Below are 26,969 nucleotides of genomic sequence, written 5' to 3' on the forward strand. Positions count from 1 at the left end.
ACACCTGCGAAGGGCTTTTGCCCGAAACGTCGATTTTGCCTGTCCTCGGATGCTGCCTGAATTGCTGTGCTCTTCCAGCACCACTGATCCAGAACCTGCATAGAAGAGAGTGAAATCTGTCAATATGTGTGCTGCAGTTTGATGAATTGGTACACTGCTGGCAGTACATTCAAACTGCAAGATACCACTTGTGTGTTTGGAAGTAGTGTCAGGCATGTGAGGATGAGTTGGGACTATGGAACTGAGATATGAGTTTTGGCTGAAGGGCAGTGTAGGAGGCAAGGGAATATGGTGAATAAAGTAAGATAAGAAGCTGTTATTTCATTTGGAAGAAAATAAGATGTGAATAAGTATACAAGCAACTTGACTTCTTGAATGATGTTATTAATTTTTTGTGACCTCAGGACCAGACTGTTGGCATTGACTGTAATGAACCCTTGCCTGCACTGCCACTGGATGATATCCTAAGTCACAAGGGAAGAGGACCTCTCTGCTCCTGTGCAGTCATGTATCAAGCCTTTCAGTGTTGCTCTGGAGAATTATGGGAAAGCTGTCTGGCTTGTTTTGCTATTTTTATTTTGTTCTTCTTATTTATTAAGATCTTTCTTCAACTATTTCCAGCATCTGCTGGAGCCAAGATGTGGCTTGCCTTTAAGAATTAGAGGTTGGCTTGAACACACGCTGGCCTCACACAGACTTGGTGCCTTGCTTTCACCAATGTTGTGTTTGCTGCTGCACAATGTTTTCAGTCGACCATAAATCACGATCCTCTCCATTTTTAGGCAGACTGGGTACCTGCAAGGAAAAGAGTGAAACTCTCAGTGTGTGTGGTGCAATATGTTGATGGAGAGTAACCTACTCAGGGCCTGGGATAGAGATCTCCTATATCTCTATCCATCTCTAACATAGATCCAAACCATAATCTCCCAGACCATCTATAACCTCGTCACCTCAGGGGATCTCCCATCCACCGCCTCCAACCTCATAGTCCCACAACCCCGCACTGCCCGTTTCTACCTCCTGCCCAAAATCCACAAACCTGACTGCCCCGGCTGACCCATTGTCTCAGCCTGCTCCTGCCCCACTGAACTCATCTCTGCATACCTCAACACGGTCCTGTCCCCCTTAGTCCAAGAACTACCCACCTACGTTCAGGACACCACCCACGCCCTCCACCTCCTCCATGATTTTCGCTTCCCCGGTCCCCAACGCCTTATCTTCACCATGACATCCAGTCCCTATACACCTCCATCCCCCATCACGAAGGACTCAAAGCCCTCCGCTTCTTCCTTTCCCACCGACCCAACCAGTACCCTTCCACTGACACCCTCCTTCGACTGACTGAACTGGTCCTTACTCTGAACAACTTCTCTTTCCAATCCTCCCACTTCCTCCAAACCAAAGGAGTAGCCATGGGCATCCGCATGGGCCCCAGCTATGCCTGCCTCTTCGTAGGATATGTGGAACAGTCCATCTTCCGCAGCTACACTGGCACCGACACCAACCTTTTCCTCTGCTACATCAATGACTGTATCGGCGCTGCCTCATGCTCCCACAAGGAGGTTGAACAGTTCATCCACTTTACCAATACCTTCCACCCCGACCTCAAATTTACCTGGACCGTCTCAGATTCCTCCCTCCCCTTCCTAGACCTCTCCATTTCTATCTCAGGCAACTGAATCAACACGGACATTTACTATAAACCGACTGACTCCCACAGCTACCTAGACTACACCTCCTCCCGCCCTGCCCCCTATAAAAACGCCATCCCATATTCCCAATTCCTTTGTCTCCGCCGCATCTGCTCCCAGGAGGACCAGTTCCAATACCGTACAACCCAGATGGCCTCCTTCTTCAAGGACCGCAATTTCCTCTCAGACATGGTTGACGATGCTCTCCACCGCATCTCTTCCACTTCCCGCTCCTCCGCCCTTGAGCCCCGCCCCTCCAATCGCCACCAGGACAGAACCCCACTGGTCCTCATCTACCACCCCACCAACCTCCATGTACAGCGTATCATCCATCATCATTTCCGCCACCTCCAAATGGACCCCACCACCAGAGATATACTTCCCTCCCCTCCCCTATCAGCGTTCTGAAAAGACCACTCCCTCCGTGACTCCCTCGTCAGGTCCACACCCCCCACCAACCCAACCTCCACTCCCGGCATCTTCCCCTGCAACCGCAAGAAATGCAAAACTTGCGCCCACACCTCCCCCCTTACTTCCCTCCAAGGCCCCAAGGGATCCTTCCATATTGGCCACAAATTCACCTGCACCTCCACACACATCATTTACTGCATCCGCTGCACCCGATGTGGCCTCCTCTATATTGGGAAGACAGGCCGCCTACTTGCGAAACGTTTCAGAGAACACCTCTGGGACACCCGGACCAACCAACCCCACCACCTCGTGGCTCAACACTTCAACTCCCCCTCCCACTCCACCAAGGACATGCAGGTCCTTGGACTCCTCCATCATCAGACCATAGCAACACGATGGCTGGAGGAAAAGTGCCTCATCTTCCGCCTAGGAACCCTCCAACCACAAGGGATGAACTCAGACTTCTCCAGTTTTCTCATTTCCCCTCCCCCACCTTGTCTCAGTCCCAACCCTCGAACTCAGCACCACCTTCCTAACCTGCAATCTTCTTCCTGACCTCTCCACCCCCACCCCCACTCCGGCCTATCACCCTCACCTTATCACCCTCACCTTAACCTCCTTCCACCTATCGCATTTCCAACGCCCCTCCCCCAAGTCCCTCCTCCCTACCTTTTATCTTAGCCTGCTTGGCACACTTTCCTCATTCCTGAAGAAGGGCTCATGCCCGAAATGTCGATTCTCCTGCTCCTTGGATGCTGCCTGACCTGCTACGCTTTTCCAGCAAGACATTTTCAGGTCATGGTCTCCAGCATCTGCAGTCCTCACTTTCTCCATAGCCCTGAGTCAATACAAATGTCTGGCAACAGCTCCTCAGAGCAGCTTGATAGGCCTAGCTTGATTGGTCTAGCAAGACTCATCTGGGGTCCAGCACACTGACTCTCAGTGTGCTGTGGCTGGGCACCTGACAGAGTGCAGGGGGAAGGATGGGCTGTTGAGTGAGTGAGTGTTGAAGGGGTGTTGGGAAGAGGGACAACTGAGTGATTGGGTAGGGGGAGAGAGTTTCTGATTATATCTATCATGGGGAGGGAATTTGAGAAGAGGTGTGCATGATAAGGGAGCTCAGAGTGGAGCAGAATCAAGCCCTACATGAAAATGTCTTCAGTGACCGCACCTTGGAATCTTGTGGCTCCGTTGTACTACACTTTATTCAACCTCTGCTGTCCCTCTTCTGACCACCGGCTGAAAGTCCACCTTCAAAACATTGTCATTCTCCTGACATAATGTGAGGCATGTTATGCCAGAAAAATTCAATTCATGTCAAAATAGGCCTTGAATGATGCCTTAATTATATTGATTACCTGCCTGCCTCTGTGAAGTTAGTTACTGGTTCCATTTGCAATCTTTCTCTGGGAGACCAGAACAGAGGTGGCATTACATCACAGAGGCACGCTGAAGGGATTTTCCACTAATACTCAGTTCACATCTCCAAAGCTGGTGCCACAGGGCCAGGAAGATTCCTTCAATTGTATTTTGACCAGCAATTTTTCCTCTAATCAATAATGTCATAAATGAATAACTGAGACATCTTAGTGCTCTTGTAGAGAATTGCTGTGTCACACCTGATAATTACCTTCAGCTCAGAGTCCCCTTTCATCCTCTTGGTTGCCTCTTTTGAGGGTTCTTACATCTCCCACTCCTCTCAATATTGTATTATCCTTTTGTTAATCTTGGATTAAAGACTCTAAAAGTATTTCTTAACGCAGTCAAATGACCTGTAATTATTTAAAATAATTCTTTAACATGCTTTGTTGGCCACACCTAGTCCTCCTAGGACCCCAAAATATAATTTTCAAATGTTTGTCAATTTCCTCTCCATCTTCCTCAGTGAAAGAAGAAAGTAGACAAGACTAGTACTGCATGATTGATGTTGTAATAGCGAAGGATGTAAATGAGAGAATCCGAGGAATCTTTGTGGACTTGATGCTAAACAATCTCAATCAATGTGGAACGGCAATGCACAACTCCATTAAAATATGAAAGTGTAAAGCCAACATTGTAGAATGTAAGTCCAAGGAAGCAGTGGTTACAGTATAGTCAAACAAATCTTGAATGCTGCATTAGCTCTGGTCACCACACAAGCAGAGACGTTCAAGAACTGGAGGCTTAGCAAAACAACACGACTAATACAAAAACTGCAGATGCTAGAAATCAGAAACAATAACAGAAATTGCTGGAAAACCTCAGCAAATCTGGCAGAATCTGTGGAGAGTTGATGTTTTTTCAGAATTTCAGAATGATTAATACGTTGTGTCAAAGATCTGAGATATGGAGAAAGGCTGTAAAATCATGGAAAAGTTCATTTTAAAAGATGTAAGATATGCAAATTAAGAATGTTATTTACATATGATTTGGCAGGAATCGTGCTCACTGACATAATTCAAATGGCTTAGTGATAACTTTAGGACTGATATCGAGAAATTCTTCTTCACACAAACAATCAGTTTCAAAAATGAACTGCAGATATAGTAGTGGGTGATTAAAAAAATCTTGGAATCACCTAAATGGTGGGATATTGGAACATTCAAGGTTGAATCCAGATAGATTGAATGGCTTGTCATCATTTGAATTTAGTGAACAAGTAGATTTGCACTTAATAGGACCAATTGCAGTAAAACAATGCCATTATTCATAGCATTCAATATTATAACTAGATTTTCCCTTTATTAAGATGCCTACCATCAGGATACAGTTTTCCCATAGTTTCCACGTAGAGCTTGTTTCTGATGAGAACGGAAATACTTGTATTTAAATTGTTTGTTATTATGAATTGCTTGCTTAAACAACAATTTTACATATTTAGGTGTTCTTATGTAAAACAAACACCACAAAAAAATCCTTTTAAGTACAAATAGACACTGAAAAATAGTGATCACTGTTGGTTTTAAACATGTTCCTAAATCGAAAAATGTGCAATGGCATATAGCATATAAAGGGTTAAGGCTATGTTCACTTAGAGAGAAAGGACAGTTTACCTGTTGTGGATTCTGTGATGTTTTGATAATCCTTGTCAATCTTTCATTGTCTTACTGAGTATACCAGACACTCTGTGCCATGTAGATAACTCAGAACGTATTTAAGATTAAGCCTTTGATTACTCCAACAGAACAAATTACTTTGCTACTGGAAACTTGCCAGTTGGAATTGATTAACAGACTTTGGTTCTTTTTTCATAGAGCCTACGCAGCAAAGTTCAGTTAAAGTGACAGGATACTTTTTATTGAATGAAACAATTTCAGGTTAATTGTAGCTTTGCAGGACCTTAGATAAATGTTGTTAGATAAATTTATGGTATATGGTGTGAAATTAGGGCCACAATGGGTGCTCCTTGTGGGTCAAAACGAATTCCGCAGTTTGGGATAGGTCACGCCACATTCTATATTGGTGAAGGTGTCAGTGGTGCACAGTGAACGGTTGTCTGAAGCATGCTATCAACTAGTGTCGATTCATAGCCCCTGCTCCAAAAGCTTGTGGTTTCAAATAAACCTGTTGGACTATAACCCGGTGTGTGCTTTTTGACTTGTCCACCCCAGTCCAAAACCAGCACCTCCACATCATCAATCAGTGTGCCACTGTTGTCACTTTAGAGCTTAATGCCATCTCTTAAATTTATACAGCTAAACATGCATTAAGAATCAAGAAGGAATACTTCAGACACCACTCCAATGTCCCAGCAAGTAAGATCATCAACTACTTACAGTTTTTTGTTTCAATTTTGAGTGACCACTCCTTTCCATAACTACTTAAAGTTGTTGAAATCTATAAGGAGTAGTCTGGTGCATAAGTGACTTCAAGGTTCTACATAACTCATTTTCTCCCAAATGTGGGTGCACTAGTAGGCATTCCATTTGGAAGACAGCATGAACAGTGGCCATACAGAACCTGCTATGCAGTTAACAGAGGGAGAAGTGGCCTCTCACAAATAGATTATATATCCAGATTATCTATTAACAAAGCAAATCTTCCACGCAAGCCTAAGTAGAAAGAGGCTGTACAATTCCTATGCTTCGTTAAGGAAGTTCTCACACAAATCTGCTGTAGCGAACAAGAACAAGGATTTAATACCGGGGTTGTGAAGGTGACTGTGGTAACAAAGATTTGATTCCTTTTAGGCTGAAGATGGAGATATCTATAATGGTAAGCAGTTTCCATTCCATTGACCCTCTCTGCTCATTATGAACTAACTACATTTCAAACTCTTTTACTAGAGGAGGGTAGGCAGAGACAACATGTAGCTTTACTTGGATTGCAAGAGAACACTGACTGCAAGAAAATCACTTTGTGGGCACTGCACATCAACACTGCCCCACTTGAAGCAAAAAATGCCTCAGCAGTAACTATTACAATAATGGCCAGCACTTTCACAACATCCCCGCCACCCCCCCCCCCCCCCCCCCCGGGCCCCTCCACCCCCCTCAGTGGGTGTTAAAACATACAAGACTACAGCCAATTGCCAATGTAGTTACTACAGGTGGAATGCTGATATCATTTCACACAGCAGACAGCAAGAGTTACCACATTTGCCTATGTTGTAATTGGCAGGAAAGGGTTAATCACCTTGCACAACACCCACATTCATTTTACAGGGTTATCAAATTGTACCTGCTGTAAAGTTGAGAACAGTGACTATTACCCTTCAAAATTGCTTCATGTCATTTAATCTAAATTTCCCCAGACAAATATTATTGTAACAGGATCTGACTAATTGGCTGATAAAATGGATGAAGAATCAAAATGAGATCTAGAACCTGCCTGTGCATATACACAAAAAAAGCTTGTAAATTTGAAACAGTTCTTGCACCAGAGTTGAACATGAACTTGAAATAGCCATTATGCAGTCAGGCATTGTACCTGACTTGTATCTCACTGTAAAGTTTAGCAAAAAAGTTTCTCCCCTTTAGCAGGTGATAATATTATAATCACTTTCCAGTACTAATGTAGGGAACCAATTTAAATATTTGTGTTGACGAATCTTATGGCTGAAATATGTCCTGAAATGTGGAATACAGACAAAAAGAAATAAGTGTAGCCTTTGAGTTACATTGGCAATCCTCCACTTTGTCCTCAGATTGTTTTGAAGTTAAAGAGTTGGAGTCTGCTGCAATTAGTAATTAACTTCAAATATGTCAACAAAGGGATAACATTTGCCAGCATTGTTTTGTGGGTTGGTGCAAAGATTAAGGATACAATTTTCAAAACCACAGAATCCAGAGTAATCATCAGTTTATGCTCCCTTTCCTCCAATTGGCATGACGTACCTATGTACATTACAGTCTCTTACCGGAGTACGGGTTAGTCATGAAAATCTGGTGGAGGCCAAGCAAGCTCAAGAGTTAAGTGATATCAAAACCACGCACCAGAAAATTAAAAATGTGGAACTGAATGTTTACTTTAGTCAAATGGAAATAAATGCTTTTAAAATGTATGGTTATGTACATGGAAAGAAACTAAAAATTCTGTACAAAAGGCACAATGTTTCAGATACTGGAAATTTGAAATACCGACAGAAAGTGCTAGAAACACTCTGGGTAGTGAAAGAAGAGTTTCAAGGCTTGTGCTATTTTGTCAGCTTTGAAACAATGGGTTTAATGTTCCAAACTCTGAGAAATTTTGATGTCGGGACTATTTTTGGGTTCCAACCCCATTCACAGCAGAAGCAGGACTTCAAGTACAATGTCGATTAAGCCATCCAAAGTCCCTCTGGGATGACTGTCTAGTTAAGGATGACAGGTGGGCTGAAGAGGAAGGAAGAACTCTGGTAATATGTCGGTAACAGGCAACTTCACTGCGGCAGTAGTGAGAGGTGCTGAAGAGTCTGGAATGTAAGGAGAACAATGCAATATAACAGAGAGGAAGCTGACAGCACCTCAAGGCTTCTGTTAAATATGGGTGGTCTCTGTGAGATACTGCCACAATGGCAAGGCAATGTTGATTGTTGTATTTCTTATTAGCCATGTAAAAGTTAGAACAACCAATTGGGCCTTTGCTTCTGCAGTTGTTCCCTGTGAGCTGCACAGCTATAGATTCTGTGGGGATCTGTTTGCCTCTGGGAAAATTTGAGTGTCTGTTAAAAATTCTTAATGATTTCTCTATTGATGACCTCCAATGCCTTCTTGCTATTGCCATAATGGTTCCTGACATTTCTCTAACCTGTCCCTGGAAAAATAATGGGGAAGAAGTTCAGAAAAGGTGAAGGTTTGGTTCTGTTAGCTAATGGTATATTAGCAACTCGGGGAGGGATGGATTAAGTTCTGGAAACTGGGATGCAGTTAGGGTACAGATGAACAATGATTAAAGCAAAAAGTCACTTTTGAGAGTGGTGTAGAGGCCAGCTAATAGGACCTACACTGTGGGAGAGAAGATAAAGGAAGAAATAATGGGAACTTGTCAGAAAGGCATATCAAAAGTCGTAGGGAATTGTTATCTACATATGAATTGGAAAAATCAGACAGACAAAGGTAACCTAAATAAGGGGTTCAAAGAATGTTTTTAAAATAGCTTCTTAGAACAGCGCTTTCTGTAGCCAACCAGAGAGAACGCAATTCTGGACCAGATATTGTGCAATGAGATAGGGTTAATTAATAATCTCATGGTGAGAGTGCCCCTGGTTTGCAACAGCCATAATAAGATTGAAATTATTTCAAGGGAGAGAGGCTTGGTCCCAGAAGTAGTATTTCAACCTTAAATCATGGCCATGATGAGGCACAAAAGCAGAGCTATTTTAAGTGCACTGGCAAATTGAGTTAAGAGGTAGCTCAAAAGTGATACGGTGGCAGATTTTAAATGGACATTTCAGAATATCCAGAGGAGATACTTTCCAGTGAGAAAGAAAAATTCAAAGGGAAAGTCCAACAATCTGTGGATAACTAAAAGAGTTAAAGATAATATCAAGCTTAAAAAAAAGCATACAGTATAATTGTTCCAAGGTCAAAAGCTTAGATAGATTATAAAGAAAGCAAAGAATAGCTAAAAGATTAATGAGGAGGGGAAAATAGTGGAAGAGAGAAAGGGAGCTAGAAGTATAAAAAACAGATATGAGAGTTCCCATGATACTTCAAAAATAGTCCAAAAATTAAGATCGGACCATTCAAGAATGATTTTAGAAAGCATTTCTACATACAAAGAGTGGTAGAGGTTTGGAACTTTCTTCCATGATCTGCAGTTGACGCTAGATCAGTTCTTAGTTTTAAATCTGAGATAGATAAACTTTTATTCAGCACAGGTATTAAGGGATGCAGGGCCAAAGATGGTTAAATGGAGTTAGGCCACAGATTATGTTTCATCATGGTCATGATCTCATTAATTGGCAGAACAGGCTAAATGTCCTATTCCCATTTCTATGTTCCAAGAGAAAGGAAAAGTTGACAGAATGGTTCTATATAAAATGACTCGATGAGTTAGATATCTATTTTGCATCTGTCTTCACAATGGAAGATATGAATAACAATACAGAAATAGCTGCAAATGAGGACAAAGGGAGAGGGGAGCTCAGGAAACTTTTAACCACACAGGGAGTGGTACTAATCAAATTGCTGGAGCTGTCAAGTCAATAGGTCTTGATGGGCTTCTTCCAGGTTCTTAAAGGAAGTGAGTAGTGAAATAGTCAATGCTATGGTGTTAATTTTCCAAAATACCTGAGGTTCGTGGAAAGTTTCATTAGATTGGAAAATGGCAAGTGTCACTGTTTTATTCAAAAAGGTAGAAGGGAGAGAAAGCAGGAAACTGAAGGCCATTTAGTTTAACATCTGGATTGAGGGGTCGGGGGGCATCTGTTAGAAGCCATTATTGATGACATTATCACAGAGTACATAGAAAACATCAAAGTCAAGCAGAGTCAGCATGGTTGTGTGCAAGAGAAATCATGTTCAATCAATTTATTGGAGTTCATTGGAAAAGTAACAAGCATCGCAAATAAAGGGAAAACAATGGATGTATCATATTTAGACTTCCAGAAAGTATTGATAAAGTGCCACATCAAAGGTTATTTGGAGAAAATGACTCGTGTTGTGGAAGGTAACATAATGACATGGCTAGAAGACTGGCTAACTAACAGAGAAACAGAGAACAAATGGGGTCATTTTCTGGTTCACATGGTGCATTGAATGATGTGCCACAGAGATCAGTGCTGGGGCCTCAAAGTTTTACAACTTAATTAAAATGTCTCGGATAAAGGGACAGAAAATATGGTTGCTAAATTTACTAATGACACAAAGATAGTAAGGAAAATAATTTGTGAAGAGGACACAAAAAAGACCACAACTGAATGTAACTAAGTTAATTGGTTGAATAAAGATCTGACAAATGGAGTGTAATGCCAAAAATTGTGAAACTATCCATTTTTGTAGGAAGAATAAAAAAAAACATTGAAAAAACATTTTAAGAAAACATATTATCTAAATGGTGAGAGGATACAGTGAGATCCAGGTATTTTAGTGCACGGACAGCAAAAGGTTAATATGCATATACAGCAAGTAATTGAGAAAGGCAATGGAATGGTATTGTTTATTATTAGAGGAATTGAAAACAAAAGTAGGGAGGTTACAGTTTAGTTATATAGGTCACTGTTGAGACCACAACTGGAGTGCTGTGTACAGAATTGGTCAGCCTTTCTGTTGTATGTATTGGAAGTAGTTCGGAGGCAGTTTACTGGACTAATACCTGGAAAGGAGAAAGTGAGGACTGCAAATGCTGGAGATCAGAGTCAAAAAGTGTGCCACTGGAAAAGCACAGCCGGTCAGGCAGCATCCGAGGAGCAGGAGAGTCAACATTTTGAGCATATATTCGAATACCTGAAAAGGATATGTTTTCTGATCAGTAAAGATCAAACAGGCTAGGTTTACACCCTTTGGTGTTTGAAGAGTAAGAAGTGACTCGATTGAAACACTTAAGATTCTGATGGTTCTTAACAAAGTGGAGAAGTTGTTACCCATTTAGAAGTAGCAGTCACAATTTAAGTAAAAACAGTTGTCCATTTACAGCAGAAATTAGGAGAATTTTTTCAGAGGGTTGTGAATTCTTAGAACTCTCCTCCTCAAAAGGCGACGGAGCAGAGTCTTTGGCTATTTTTAAGATAGAGGCAGGGAGATTCTCGATGAGCAAGGGAGACATTTTACCAGGGTGAGCAGCAACGTGGAGTAATCAGATCAACCATGGCTTCAAGGCTGATGGGCCTACTCCTGCTGCTAAATTGTATATTGGTATGCACCACCATCTCCGGCTGCGTGAACCGTTCTCTCCCCACATGTTGCCATTTCAAAGTATTTCCTACATTTTGGTTTTCATGTACGTATTTCATAATTGGTTTTGATTAAGCTGCACTTTTCAGATTGATTATTAGATTAGGCTTCTGACTTTCCAATGTAAAGATGTACATAAAAAGATGTATAAAAGAAGTGTCATGTTCAGTACAATAACATTTGGGGTTAAATTGGGGGCGATAGAAGATGGACATGGATATTGTGATACATTGTTAATTTGTTCCCATTCAGTTCAACATGCCAACTATTTGCTACCTATTTATTACCATTGTTTTGTGTAGACAGCACTAACTGTCCTGTTCAATGGCTGTATTTAACAGCAGGGAGCTCAATATTGTTACTAGCTTTCAGCACTTAAAGCTAGCCCTGAAAGCAATTAAAGGGAACTACATTGTGCTTGGGCAAACGCTATGATTCAACTGATTCGGATATGGGAAAGAGTGAAGAATGGCAGACCATAAGAAAGTGTACACACCCAGAATTTTAAACATTGCTTTTGTTCAAGGAGGTTAAAAGAGGAGAGGCATTCCAAATTCTTAGGTATCAAGAGACTGTGCAGTCCCAAGATGAGAAGGCAGTGGAAGTAGAAAGCCATGGAGGTCTATGCTAGGTGAGAAGTCTCATGATCTCAAAGGAATTATCACAGTCTATTCACCAAGCAGTTTGAAGAATACTGACTCACTCATTCCTGCAAGCCATCGGAACACAGAATGGGAGGTGGCAGAACTGTCTGGAGGGAAAGAGGCATGCTTAGACATCCTGATCCTCATGAAGGAGATACCAAAAGCCAATCTAGGATGTACTGACTGAGGCCATAGTCAGTATTCACTGAAGATGATGCATCTGAGTATCTAATCTTTCTTCTCATATCACACTTCCTCCTTGTCTCACAAACTCTTCTAATTTGCAAGTTGCACATGGAGTAACTTTCTAATGTTTTCCTCTCCCCTCTCTGTAATCTTATCCATTGTCTCTTAATCCTTTCAGATATTGGTGACGTTTAACTTCACTAGGGATCGGAAGAAGAGCAAGAAGGCAGTGATGGAGAAAGTACAACACCACTCTTTTGTCCTTGCAGCCACCAGCTCAGATAGTGACACAACAGGGTAATTTAAAAATTAAATAGGAATCTGAAAGTGGCGAGGCACTGAGCATGAGTGTAGTACAGCTAGGGCAGTGGGCAAGATGGACAGGTGGGGCATACTACGAGTTAGAAACAGAGAAAACATATCAAGCAGGAAACTATTCTGCCCATTATGATTGTGCTAGCTAAAAAAAAATTAATAAGCCGAACTCTACTTTCCAGCTTCCTATCTCTCGTCCTATTTCTCATAAAACGTCAGGGTGAAACAGTAGTATAGTGATAATGTCACTGGTTTAGTAATCCCCCACATCTTCAAATCCCATCATAACAAGTGGTGAAATCTGAATGGAATGAAAATCTGAAATTATAAAGAAAGCCAATGTAATGCAATCATGTACCACAGTTAATGGAAGAAAATTTGCCACCCTTAACTGATGTGGCACCTGACTCCAGACCCATGGCAATGTGTTCGTCTCTTAATTTAGGGATGGGCAATAACTGACGGTCGAGTCAGTGATGCCTACATTCCCTACGAACAAAATATCCATGTGCTTTGGAAATGTAACGAGTGTTTCTGCTTCTATCACCCTTTCAGGAAATGAAGGACATGCAATGCACCCTTTAATGTATTTTGTAGAATATGGGTCCCAAGAAATTTAAAAGGGTCATCTTATGCATAAATCTACAGGGATCATTGCCCTACCACCCTTTGGATGAATATAATTTTTCTCAATGTCTCTTTAATCTTTCCACAAGTACTTTGAAATGATGCCCCTGGCTGATGCACTCTCAATTAGGAGAAATAAATCTTCTCATCTACTCCATCTAGCTCCTGCATAATTTTACTTACATCTGGCTCCCTGACATTAGATCGGGGTGAGGTTGGCGGTGGTGGAGGTAAGAATACTGGCATCAAGCAGCATGCCAGTTCCAAGATACTGTTTGTGGGACTGGCATATTCATCAGGGTGGGGAGTGATTCATCAGGAATCCAAGTCCCCTCCTTATTATGGACAATTAAACTGTTTAAAAGATTGTAAGGGTTGTTGAGACCAGAATTTAAATTTCTTAGAGGGTTGCACAGCTCACCCGAGCTTTCAGAAATACATCTGTGGAAGGGAGGCAGTTCTGGAATGGTGCGACAGGCATCGCTACCTAGTTCTTCACTTTGACCACGTAGGCAGTGCAATAGGGGATTCAGCACTTAGAATAAAGGAGCCTTTAGTTTAGTACAGGTGACTGGAGAGTGAAGAATCAGCTCCAGGACATTGAATCACATTCCAACCCTCAGCACTGTGGGGCTAAAAGAGCAGTGAGCAAAGCTGCCAAAGATATCCAGACAGCCATCTGCACAGAAGGAAGTCTGCATCGGGTAATGTGGGCAAGACTGTCAATATTGACAAAGTGGTGAAAAGGGGCAATACACCCCATAGGATCAATGGATCTGAGAACAGCAGCTTGCTGTTGGGAGCAAAGAGGGGCAGAGGAAGCACTTGTCTGAATGCAGCTGACCAGGTGTGTGGTCACAATCAGCTATTACTCACTTCTGATGTCCCCCCAGCATTGGTTTCCTTGCCCTGTCAGTAGCTGACAAAATCAATGTAACTTTCTTTGCTGCTGGCTCGTTCCAAGGAGCACATGTAGGCTACCACTGCATCTCCCAGGACATGGATTTCAACTTTCCTAGGCTGGACAGTGTGACAATTACAGATATACCTGATTCTCTCAGTTACAAGAAATTATCAGTTGCACTCAATAGCAGTGCCCATTGAGGTACTCAGCAACTGTCCACTTAGACTTTTCAAGAATAAATGCTTCTACTTTGGATTGAAGATGGCAATGTGTCAAGTTTGTGTCTTTGTGAGTGGCTTGCAGACTTTGCCTGAGACATAGGATGATCCTCACACCTTCACGTTCCCTTTTGCTCTGCTGCCATTTTGGCCCTGTGACCATTCACCCGTCCCCCTGCAGCCCATTTATAAAAAACTGTTAATGTCCCCAGTTTAGCGCCAGAGCCATTTGTCTTTGTGAATTGTCATATACGTGTTGGCCATACATTCTTCCCATGTGTGATGGTGACCTCTGAAACCTCACCTCTGGGAGCTCCCTGCTTGATTCTCCACTCCAGATCCCTCCCTTCTATCTGAAAGTGCCTCTGCTCATAGTAACCATTCCCTAAGTGACCCAATCCAAGGAAAAACATTCTCAGACTTGAGGTTCCCTCTTTCCCCAGGATTTCATGGAAAGCCCCTAGTAAGACTCCTGAAGATTACCATCCAAAACCTTAGGACTGACCAAGGCCCACACTCTTCTACCACCCCCTCAGCATCCTGGACTGACTGGTGAGGACATTAGCACTATGGCTAGCCCTATCCCTGGACCAAGCTCTCTACTGACAGATTCTGAAATCCCCGCACAGGGTATACTTGACCTGATCATTAATAGCAAGATTCCCACACTAGTCCGTTGTTTATGACACCCGGCGCAAGTTGCTTAAGAAGAATGTACACATGCACGGGATGGTGAAGTGGCCTTGTAGTGCTCAAACAAAAATGATATTACTCAGTTTAATTCTGTCCTGGCCAATTCTGAAGTGGCCATTGAAAGATTAGGACTTTTTTTGTTGAGATTTAGAGTTTTTCCATTCTCATTATATTTTCCCAACTTTCTTATGATTGGCCATGCTGCTCAAAGGAGTGAAAAACCTCACCTATTGAATTGGAGCAAAAGCCAGTAAACTACCAATTAACCAGTAAATAGTTAAATATTGCTGGTCGTGGTGGTGGGGTGGTGGTGGAGGGGGGTGCGGGGGTGGGTGGAATTCTTCATCCTTCTAATGTCATAACTAATTGACTACGACAGGGCTTTGGCAGAAGTGGAAAGCTGTCAAATGAATTGCTCACCTCCAACCAATGTTGTGTGCTGTTTAAAGTAATTGCCTGCCCACTTTGTGTACTTCCAGTGGCTGTTAAGTGTGTGTACTGCCCACTGAAACAATATGACACCCGGCGCAAGTTGCTTAAGAAGAATGTACACATGCACGGGATGGTGAAGTGGCCTTGTAGTGCTCAAACAAAAATGATATTACTCAGTTTAATTCTGCCCTTTTATGCTTATTGGCTGATATTAGACTTGTTGTGTGATCTATTAAGTCTTTATTTTGACATGCTGCTGCCCTGAGATTAATGAATGATGTCAAGACATTCAGAAAACAACGGACTAGTGTGGGAATCAGTGCACTATCATTGCCATGTTTTCCTCAATTAAAAAGCCATTCAGAACACTTTTATGATTCTAGCCTGTAGAGTTGTGTATCATCTGTTTGGAATTCTGCCAGAGATGACATCAAGCATCACATTTTAGGATTTTGTTAGAATCACAACTTGATGCTATATTCTATTCAATGTTAAAACTGTGATGTTTATAATGTATTTATACTCATTGTATTTGTGTGGTGGTCAGCCTGCGTGGGACAGTTTCCTACTGTTTCTGTTTGATGCCTATGAGGCAGCCTGGAATTTGTCTCCAGATAACATATCGACAAATTAACATGCGATCGAGAGAGGTTTGCAATGCAGAATGTAAGGGCCTGGAGCTACAATGGCCCAGCTTCTTCTAGGCTATGCTCTGGACCTCACATAATAATCTTGACATAATTTTCTTTGTCCCAAAAATATATTCATAAGATTAGGAAAAATACATTACCCAAAGTTCAAATTTGACATTACATGAAGTGCAAAATGGTTTAATTTCTTTCATTACGGTGGCATTGCTGGCACTATGTGGCTGCACGTGCACGTAGCTCAGCAGAAACATTATATAGAACACTAATTTTCCTGTACTGCTGAGGTTTCTGTCTGAGTCAGGGGTTGGGGTAAGGCATTCTCAAGTCCCCATGAAAACAGCGATGTTTAACTTAATGCCCTGCAGACATTACACCATTTGGATTTTAACTCCACTGTGTGGACAGAATTAAAATCCCCCCTTTCTCTCTTCTTAGACATCATGGCTCAAAATCATGCAAACACATACAATTAATACTGCCATGTTGCAATTTATTTAGGGCCATTAAATCATTTATTCCCACTAATATGTTTACAGAGCTGTTTTATGGTGCTATAAAGAAAGGTTCTGTTTGAGCAAGTACCTTTATAAATAGCTCTTGTGATTGCTTAAGGCAAATTTGCTGCTAAAATAACAGAGATCTGAAGACTTTTCCTATGTACAAAATTTATTAATCGACTAATGAAGCTATACTTTTAAAAATTATTAAGCTTTCATTGCTGTTGCTGGCGACACATTGTGATTTTTACCACCATCTATATGTTTTCTTAATTAGCAGTAGACTATCATACTTTTTATGAAGGCAGCAATATTGAAGTAATGTGGCTAAATGACCTGGAAGCATTGCTCAGATTTACCCAGGAAACTTCAGTGGGCTAGCTTAGAATTATTTGTGCTATTTGAACCTATCATCTAAACCAACCTTTTTTTTAGTTTATGTGCGCAAAAGCTTTTCACTGTACTTAGGTACATGTGACAATAAGTCAAATCAAATCAAATTAAATTTTCGTTACAGAAACTTTATTTCTGGAGAAATAGGAGCTGACTTTACTCAGCAGTACAGTAGACTTCTCCTATATTTCTAACAGGAATCCAGTGAAATGGCTTGGAAATATGTCCTCACCTGGAAATGGATCATCCTAAACTGTGCTTGACATTCAGCTTTAATAAGGAAGGGAGGGATTTACCCTGCCCTTAATAATGTAGGGAGACCATAGGGGAGGAGCATGAGCTAGGTCTAAAGATGGGACCCATTACATTAGGTCTTCTCACTTTGATATCAATGGGACCTGGTGTATTTTTGGAAATCTGTACACACAGCAAGATAAGGTCGACTGGCCTCAACAAGGATATAAGTATTCTTGCTGAAAATGTGTTGCTGGAAAAGCGCAGCAGATCAGGCAGCATCCAAGGAGCAGGAGAATCGACGTTTCGGGCATGAGCCCTTCTTATAGGCCGGAGTGGGGGTGGGGGCGGAGAGGTCAGGAAGAAGATTGCAGGTTAGGAAGGTGGTGCTGAGTTCAAGGGATTTGACTGAGACAAGGTGGGGGGAGGGGAAATGAAGAAACTGGAGAAATCTGAGTTCATCCCTTGTGGTTGGAAAGTTCCTAGGCGGAAGATGAGGCGTTCTTCCTCCAACCGTCGTGTTGCTATAAGTATTCTTGACTGAGAACCTAACTCCCATGAATGCACAGATGTGCAGAAGGGAAAATGGTGCTTAATTGAAAGCTTTTATCATAGAGATCCATAATGTCAATGCTCAATGTTTATTTAGATAAGATTAAGAGTTGTCAAGTGCATGTACTTTGTAATACTGATGTTTTTAAAGATCTGATAGGTTGACACTTTTGTAGACTATCTTGACAACAGATATTTTTAAGAAAATAATGAATGATTGATTTCAAGCTTTTCAAGATCCACACATCTTGTTACTACAGGGTTCATTGGTTCTGTACAGGATGTAAACTGGGTGAATGGGAATCAATGAGCTATGAGTTGGCATGAGGAGAAAATAGGGGTGAGTGAAGAAGCATTTATGTGGCATAGGGAGAGATGAGGGTGTTGAGAGAATGTAAGGGATAGAGAGTTTATTATTACAAAAAACAACTGGGACAAAGTCACAGAGAACTGAAGCAGGCCTTCTAATAATTCAGCTTGACACTTGGCAGGCATTATGACTGTCTCCAATCAGTAACCAGGGTTTGAGTGGCAGATCTCCTTATCCCAGACATCTGCTGAGGCATTTTTTTCCTACAGCTGCACACTCAGACAAGAAATTTCTCAAGTCATGCTAACTACTTCTAGCATGAAAATCCATCAATAAATGGTTTTCCATAAATTTAGTTGGAAAATGATTGTGGTTTCAGGAATGGATGTCAACCAAGCAGTGTGTCAGAGAAGTTGAGAAGTGTGTTGTCAGGATAGAACTGGGGGAAGATCCAAGATGGCTGTGACCTAGCAAGTCTGAGTCTGTAGTGATCTGCCCAAGACTCAGGCAAAGTGGGCTACCTGCCTCCACCACACCTGCCAAACCATTCAAAATAGCTTTTATTCAATACAGTTAATCATTTTGCACCAAACTTGATTTGGCAGCAGGCATGAACTCCCATCCCCAGCACCCACACCCCCGCCCTCCCCCCAGGTGGAGGAGAGACGTTCGCAGCCGTCCTGGGGGACTTACCTACGGTGGCGAGCCTTGTTAACAGTAATTACCAAGCTGGAAGAGAAGATCGATGTCTTCATAGAGGACTCCAGAAGCAGGTAGGAGTTGCTCTTGGTCGCAAAAGCACGACTGAGATATTGAAAAATTTGAACATCGAGTTGGAGGGGTGGAGCTAAAGGCCGCAACCTCCGAGGCTGCTCCAGAATCAGCCGTGGGCTGGTCCGGACTCTCAAACAGCGAATCCAGGCCTTAGAAGATCACATCAATGACCTCGAGAATCGGGGTCGTCGAAAAAAATATTCGTTTGCTGGGCCTTCCCGAACGAGAAGAGGAAGGCCAGCTTGCAGTGCTTCTGGAGCAGTGGCTCCCTCAGATGTTGAAGCTGGAATCTGGGTCAGGCCAGGTGCGAGTAGAATGGGCCCACTGGGTTGCTATACGCAGGCCCGGGTCAGACCAGCACCCCTGCCCTGTCCTGTTCCGGCTTCAGTGTTACAGAGAGAAGCAAGCCTCCAGAACCCTCGGGAAAGATCCCCAGGCCATGACATATGAGGGATCTGAGATTATGCTGTTCCAGGATTTTTCCCCAGCTTTGGTCTGCAAGAGGAGGGCGTTTGATGAAACAAAGAAGCATCTAACGGAATTAAACATTCAGTACTCCTTGTGCTACCCAGCGATGCTGCGTTTTAACCACAAAAGATCCGTCTATAACTTTGGATTGTCGGAGAAGGCCAAGGAAGTTTTGGACTCTCTTAAATAGATTGTAAGAATTAATCCGTGTGGTTAATGATGCTGTTCTGCTCTCCCCCTTCCCCCGGTTTACCCTTCTTTTTTCCCCTTATTTCCTTTATTGTTTAATATCATCTCCGGGGGTGGGGAGGGGGGGCTTATTTGTTCTCCACTATGCGATTTCCTTGTTTTTATAGGCCATGTGGTTTAGTTGATTCAGGTGAGGGGGTGCATTTGCTTTGCCCTACCTTATTTCTTTCGTTCAGAGCGGGGTTTTTTCCCCCTTTTTTATTTTTGTGTTATTATACTTAGTTATTATCTGCTGAGACTGTAACTTTATAGTTTTATATGTTTATACGTGGTATTATCGTTACTAAATATATCTAGGTATTGGTATGGTTGGGGTTAGGGTTAACCATTAACTTTAGCTTTATAGTAAACTTGAATTTTTCTATTTTATTATGGGGTGCCTAGGTCGTGGATGGGACACTGGTTGGGAAAGCATACGATAGGAAGTGATGCCCCCTGGAAGCAAGGGGGAAAGTCTCCTTTTACATATGTTTTATATTTTTTTTAATTTAGAAATAGTTTTTTACTATATTGGCGTGAGTGTATTAAAGAATCTCTATTTTTGTGAATTTTCTATGGTCTATGTTCGGGGTGTTTTGGATGGGGTTCTTCCTCCCAGGGGATCTCAGACTTGCCTGGGCGATTATGGTTAGTCATTCGATTAAATGGTTCACCTGGAATGTCAAGGGGAGTAATTCGCCAATCAAAAGGAAGAAAATACTATCAAACCTCAAAAAAGAAAGGGTTGATATAGCTCTCCTACAGGAGACACATTTATTGGATAAAGAGCACTTGAAATTACAACAGGGTGGATTTGATCAGACCTTCTTTTCATCCTTCAGTTCAAAAAGTAGGGGAGTAGTCATTCTCATTCGGAAGAATCTCCCTTTCAAAATCTTAAGTCAGATAAAAGATGAATCTGGATGGTACATACTGATTAAAGCCCTTATAAAAGGAGAGGAATAAGGGATTTTGAATCTTTATTGTCCCCTGGCACATCCTTTCAAATTTATAATGGAAGCATTCTCCAAACTGATGGCTCTCAGGGCTCGTTACCTAATTATAGGAGGAGATTTTAATTGCATTATGGACCTGGAGATAGACAGGATACCCAAGAGTACTGCAGGTATATCTCCCAGGTCCAGGCAATTGACGGATTTGAATAATGAACTAGGATTAGTAGATGTGTGGAGGTGCCTTCATCCGCAAGGCAGAGATTTCTCTTTTTATTCTAATCCACATAAGTGTCACACTAGAATTGATATGTTTTTTGCCCCCTTGACCTTTTTGAATTCCATATTATCCTGCAAAATAGGTAATATAATAATTTCTGATCACGCTGCAGTGTATATGGAAATCAAGACTAGGAACAATGAGACACCCGCCGACATTGGCGTATGGATCCTTTCTTAACGAAGGATAGTAAATTCATAAAATATTTCTCTCAAGAATTCTAAACTTTTTTGGAAATTAATTCAGGTATGCCCAGTAACCCGTCAGTGATGTGGGAGACTATTAAGGCTTAAGCGCGGGGTCTGATCATTTCATACTCGGCGATCCAGAAATAACAAAAGGGAGAACAACAGCATCTACTCAAGGCTCACTTAAAGGCAGCTGAGACAGCGTATGTTGATAGGCCCTCTGTTGCTAAATTACAAAGGATTACGGCCCTTAGGACAGCCCTGACTACCGTGCTTACCCAAACGGCAAAGAGGGAAATATTATTTGCAAAGCAAATATGGCAATAAGCCTGGTAGATACCTAGCATTTCTCGCAAGGATAAAAAAGGGCCCTCAAGCTATCACGTCCATCAGGGAAAGTGCTGGTACTCTGACTCACAATCATAAAACAATCAACACAATCTTCAGAAAGTTTTACTTTGATTTGTATAAATCGCAGGATTGTGAAGATAGAGCCAGGAAGATGGAGTCCTTTTTTAAAAGCCTGGCCTTTCCGGACTTAACCCCGGGACAGGTGTCGGTCCTGAATGCTCCCCTAACAACCCAGGAAGTACTTGACACAATCAGGCAGCTTCAGAGTGGTAAAGCACCTGGTCCAGATGGATTCCAGGCTGAATTCTACAAGGAGTTTACAGGAGTATGAGCTGGTCCAATTATGGACATGTACAACTACTCATATAGTCAGGGCTACCTCCCGCCTTCATTGAGAGAAGCGAATATTTCTCTTATTCTCAAAAAAGGAAAGGACCCAGAAGATTGTGCATTATACAGACCAATATCTTTGCTAAATGTAGATTTTTAAATTCTTTCTAAAACATTAGCATTGAGGCTGGAGAAGGTATTGCCTTATATCATAAAAGAGGACCAGACAGGGTTTATTAAGGGCTGTAGATCATCTAATAATATTAGAAGGGTTTTGAATGTGATCAAGTCTGTCATCAGGAAAGAATACTGGGAATAGTAGTCTCGTTGGACGTAGAGAAGGCAGGGACAGGGTTGAATGGTCATACCTGTTCTATGCAATGGAAAGGTTTGGCTTTGGAAAGGTGTTTGCTAAATGGGTCTCAATATTATATAATGACCCCAAAGCAGCCGTGATCACCAGTGGTTTAGGCTCGGATAGCTTCAGTGTGGGTAGGGGCTGCCATCAGGGATGTCCTCTCTCACCATAACTACTCACGCTAATAATTGAGCCACTAGCGGAAGCTATGTGGGCTGATTCTAACATAACGGCCCGAGAGTTGGCACGGGTAAACATAAAATTACCCTTTATGCAGATGATGTTCTCCTTTTTCTTAGTAATCCTTTGATGTCCATGCCTCGCCTGATCCAAGTTATTAATTTATTTAGTGCATCCCCGGGTTACAAACTTAATTTCTCAAAATTGGAGGCCATGCCGATGGGCGGTCTCGCTAGTATGTCCCACTTATTGGACGGATCGCATTTTCTCTCTCAGTGATCTCTGAAGGGTTTTTTATATTTAGGTATTTTTATCACCCCAGTATTTGGTCAGCTGTACAAGGTCAATTTTGTGCATCTACTGAAAACGATAAGGCAGGACCTTCAACGTTGAGGGGATCTTCCAATTTCCTGGCTAGGCAGAATAGCACTAATTAAAATGAATGTCTTACCCCGTCTCTTATACCCTATGAGAATGCTCCCGGTGATACTGCCGAGGCTGGCATTGCGCAAATTATACGGTTGGCTTGGTTCTTTCATCTGGAATCATAGATGGCCCCTCATTAAGTTATAGAAGCTACAGCTTCCACAAGCAAGGGGAGGGCTGGATTTTCCAGACTTTAGGAAGTATCAGCTGAGTTCTCTATTAAGCTACATAGCCGATTGGGTCTCGTCTGACCCGCAATCAATCTGGCTGGATATCGAGGCTTCTCAAGCAAAGTGTCCTCTTATTAACCTCTTATTTTTAGATAAGATGAAAGTCATTATGGACCATTGTAAAAACTTTAGTATTAAACGCAATTAAAGCCTGGCAGATAATGCGGCAAAACGAGGATAATTCACATAAAACCTCCCCTTATACTCCTATAGTGGAGGCATGGGGTTTTCAACTGGGGCTCACAGACGCCACCTTTAAATCCTGGAGGTCCAAGGGTATCTCCTGTTTAGGGGATCTGTTTGATGAGGGGGTCATGATGTCTTTTTGAACAGCTGCACCAGAAATTTGGAGACCTCTTTCGATACTTCCAAATTTGAGATTACATATAGAAGAAGACGACGTTATTAGATAGCCTTTATAAATCAGATAGGGAACGAAGACTGTTGTGGCCAATGGGTTTACCCTCGGTCAGCACTCTCTTTCATTTATTACATAAGGAAGTATTGGAAGACATGGAACATTTGCTTTGAAGATGGGATCAGGAATTGGGGTTGGAAATATCCACAGAAATTTGGGATAACATCTGGGAAAATGCCAGAAAAATCTCCATCTGTAATCGAACCCAAGCCATTCAGTTAAAGATACTCCATAGGACTGATATAGCACTGGAACAATTGGCAAAATGTAGGGCAGGAGCATCTCCAATGTGTCCCAAATGTAAAATAGAGGTGGGCATTCTCACACACTGCTTTTGGACATGTCATAAGATCTGCAAATACTGGGTCTGAGTAGCAAATGCTTTGACAGAAATCTTGGGAGTGGAAATTAGAGTAGATCCAGTATCTCTTCTTCTGGGCTTTTCCAGCTTGCCTTCCCTGGATGTGCACAGGAGGAAGTTATTTTCCATTCTCTCCTTTTGTGCAAGGAAAAATATCTTAGTAAACTGGGTAGCTGAGGGCCATCCAGGACTTTCGAATTGGTATAGGTTGATTATGGAATGTATTCCCCTTGACTTCCTTACAAATATGGTGCACCAAAAAAACTGAATTATTCTATAAAATATGGCAGCCCTTCCTGAATGATATAAATACAGATATTTCGGCCATTTTGTCAAGGGCTTTCATCTTGGGGGAGGAATCCCTCATGAATGCGGGTTTTATTGTGACTTGATGTTAATTCGCTCTGAGCATGTACTTTACTATTTACTTACTATGTTATCTTTTTTTTCTCTTGAGTAATGTAAGATATTTTATTATACACTCTGGTTAGTTATAGGTTAGATTAGTAGTTAGTTGAGTTTTGTTTGCTCCTGTTTTTTTCTCTATCTCTTCTTTGTCTGTTAGGTTTTGGTTATTATTTATTTAATATTTAATTATATATTAATGTTTGTATTTGTGTGTATTATTTTGTAAGTTTGTAAAAATATGTTAAATTTTCAATAAAAGTATCCAAACAAAAGATAGAACTGGGTATTTCAGCTTACATATGGCACCTGATATGCTTTTAGTTAACATTGTCAAGGGGCAATGAGAAATAAATGGAACTTGAAGATTAATCCTTATGGAGATACCAGAGAATGTGGTCTGGAAGTAAAAACCATTGCAGGTGATTCTTTGGCTATGACTGGACAGATGCTGACTAGATACTGTCCTGCTGATGCCTCATAATGTGCTTGATGATAATTACTGATGTTTTTTGTCTTATGTCAGTAAAGGAGTTGTCAAATTTTCAGCCCTCTAATTAACAAGGTGACCATTGGGCATTGGCTACTTACAAATTGTATTCTAATGAGGCCCAAAGCTGAAAATCGTCAGGATTCTTACTTAATTTTTTTCATGATAAGAAGGTGTTGGTGTTGGGCTGGGTTGGATAATGTCAAAAATCACTCAACACCAGGTTAAAGGCTAATGGGCTTGTTTGAAAACACTAGCTTTCGGAGTGCTGCTCCTTCATCAGGTGCTAGTCTTCCTCTCTCACTAGCACCTGATGAAGGAGCAGTGCTCCAAAAGCTAGTGTTTTCAAATAAACCTGTTGGACTATAACCTGATATACTGTAATGTTTGACCTTTTTTTTTCAAACTGATGTTTTGTGTGAAAATACAAAATCACCTAAATAGGTTTTGGCTGACACGATGAAACATTGCCTCCTTGGGTGTTTGTAAAGGTTCCTGTGGTATTAATTGAATAAGAAAAGTCCTGACCAACATCACTAAACCTTTCAAGTCATTGATTTCAGTGTTTGTGTGATCTTGCTACACACAAATTAGTAGCTGCATTTTCTTATTCACAAAAATTGGCCATTGAGATTTTTTTCATTCTCTGCGAAGATGATGTGTTACACAAATATTAATTTATCTTTTCTTGGGGCCATATAATTAGGCAGCAAAATCTTCTTAAGAACATTCAGGATCTTGAAAAGAGTAACCATTCTATCTCCAATTGTGATTTAAGCCCTTGTTATTGTACTGCATGATAGATTCTTCCAAGGTACAAGTAACGCTAATATTGCCAAAGTTCCTTAAAGTGATAAATTATTTTTAGTTAAAGTTTCTCAGTGGCTTTTTTCATAGTCATTCTGGGTTTGATCAATACATTTCACCAAGTCATAATGTTGTGTGTTGCAGGTAAAATTATATAAATGTCAGTGATATTCAAGAAAACGTTTCTGCACACTATAAATTGTACTGCCTGGATCATATTCTTTGAGATAAAGCCCATTTTCTGTACTCCTGTGTGTTGTGAAATCTGGCCCCTGTGGATTGTAACATTTAAGCACAGATATTGCATTGCTGGTTATATTTGACTTCTTCTATTCATAAGGTAAAATGATCTCAGTATTTTTTAATAGATCACTCTCAAAACAGTTCAAGTTTTCAGTCAGATTTTATCAAAGGAATTCTGAGAAGACGGTTGCATGCAATTCAAGAGTTGATCTCAGCTGGCTGTAAGTACCTGGGAACCGTTTATTGAGTTCATGCTACAGAAAAGGTTGATTAAAAAGAAGCCCTGGGAGCCATTCATAGTTCAGGTCAGTGAGACCAATGAGGCCCACAAGTATTATTTGCTCAATGCAGCTGATATACAATGTTTACTTTGTTTTTACAAAACTGTAGAATCTTATGACTTTATTCTGTTAATAAGTACCTGGGATTTCAAACTTTGTCTGCTTTCAACAAAAGGTTACTGGTCCCTAACCAGATTGTAACATAAATTTGGTGGTCTCATGGAATCCCAACAGTATGAAAGCAGGCCATTTAGCACACCGGGTCCACACTGAGCCATTGAAGAGCATCCAATCCAGACCCCTATCCCTGTAAACCTGCATTTCCCATGGCTAATTCACCTCGCCTGCACAGACCCCCAGATGCAATGGGCAATTTAGCATAGTCAGTCCATCTAACCTGCACATCTTGTGAGAGGAAACCAGAGCACCCAGGTAAAACCCATGTAGACATAAGGAGAATGTCCAAACTCCACACAGTCACCCAAGGGGGGAAATCAAACCCAGGTCCTTTGCGCTGTAAGGCAGCAATGCTAACCATTGAGCCTCCATGCTGCTCAAGTCTGGGACCATAACAATATAGATGATTAAGTGTGACATTTTATACTGACTCCATAAATTGAATTGAAAATATCCCTCCCCAGTGCATAAGCAATGAGGTATGCAAGACCCAGGAAGATATTATTTAGTATATTAAAAAAAAACTTTAATATATCACCTTTCACAAATTGCTTTATAGCCAATAAATTTTATTGAAATGTAGTCTTTGTTGTAATGTAAAAGGACAGCAACCAAACTATGCACAGCAAACTATGCTCAACAACAATGTAATAATCAGATCATTTATTTGTGGCACATTGGTTATGGGACAACTGAGATATACAGTAGTAATACATAGCAATGAAACAGCCATTTTTCTATTAAAACCTTTCAATTATAATGTTTCCATATTTTGAAGGTCTATGTTTCTTTTCTCAATCTACACTGGAAGTTTTGTTTGCAAACGTGAGGATTTTTAATTCATAGCATCACAGGTGACTTTATCTAACATTTTGAACATTCCAGGTCAAACGTTTCCTTCTGGCCTTTGTTCAAGAGAATAGATAGGAACTGCGATTATCCAAAGTGCACGGGTGGGGAGTATTTCGGTC

The sequence above is a fragment of the Chiloscyllium plagiosum genome, unplaced genomic scaffold (assembly GCF_037043375.1).
Source record: "Chiloscyllium plagiosum isolate Xiang-an unplaced genomic scaffold, Cpla_swu_hap1 HiC_scaffold_5, whole genome shotgun sequence".
NCBI lineage: Eukaryota > Metazoa > Chordata > Chondrichthyes > Orectolobiformes > Hemiscylliidae > Chiloscyllium > Chiloscyllium plagiosum.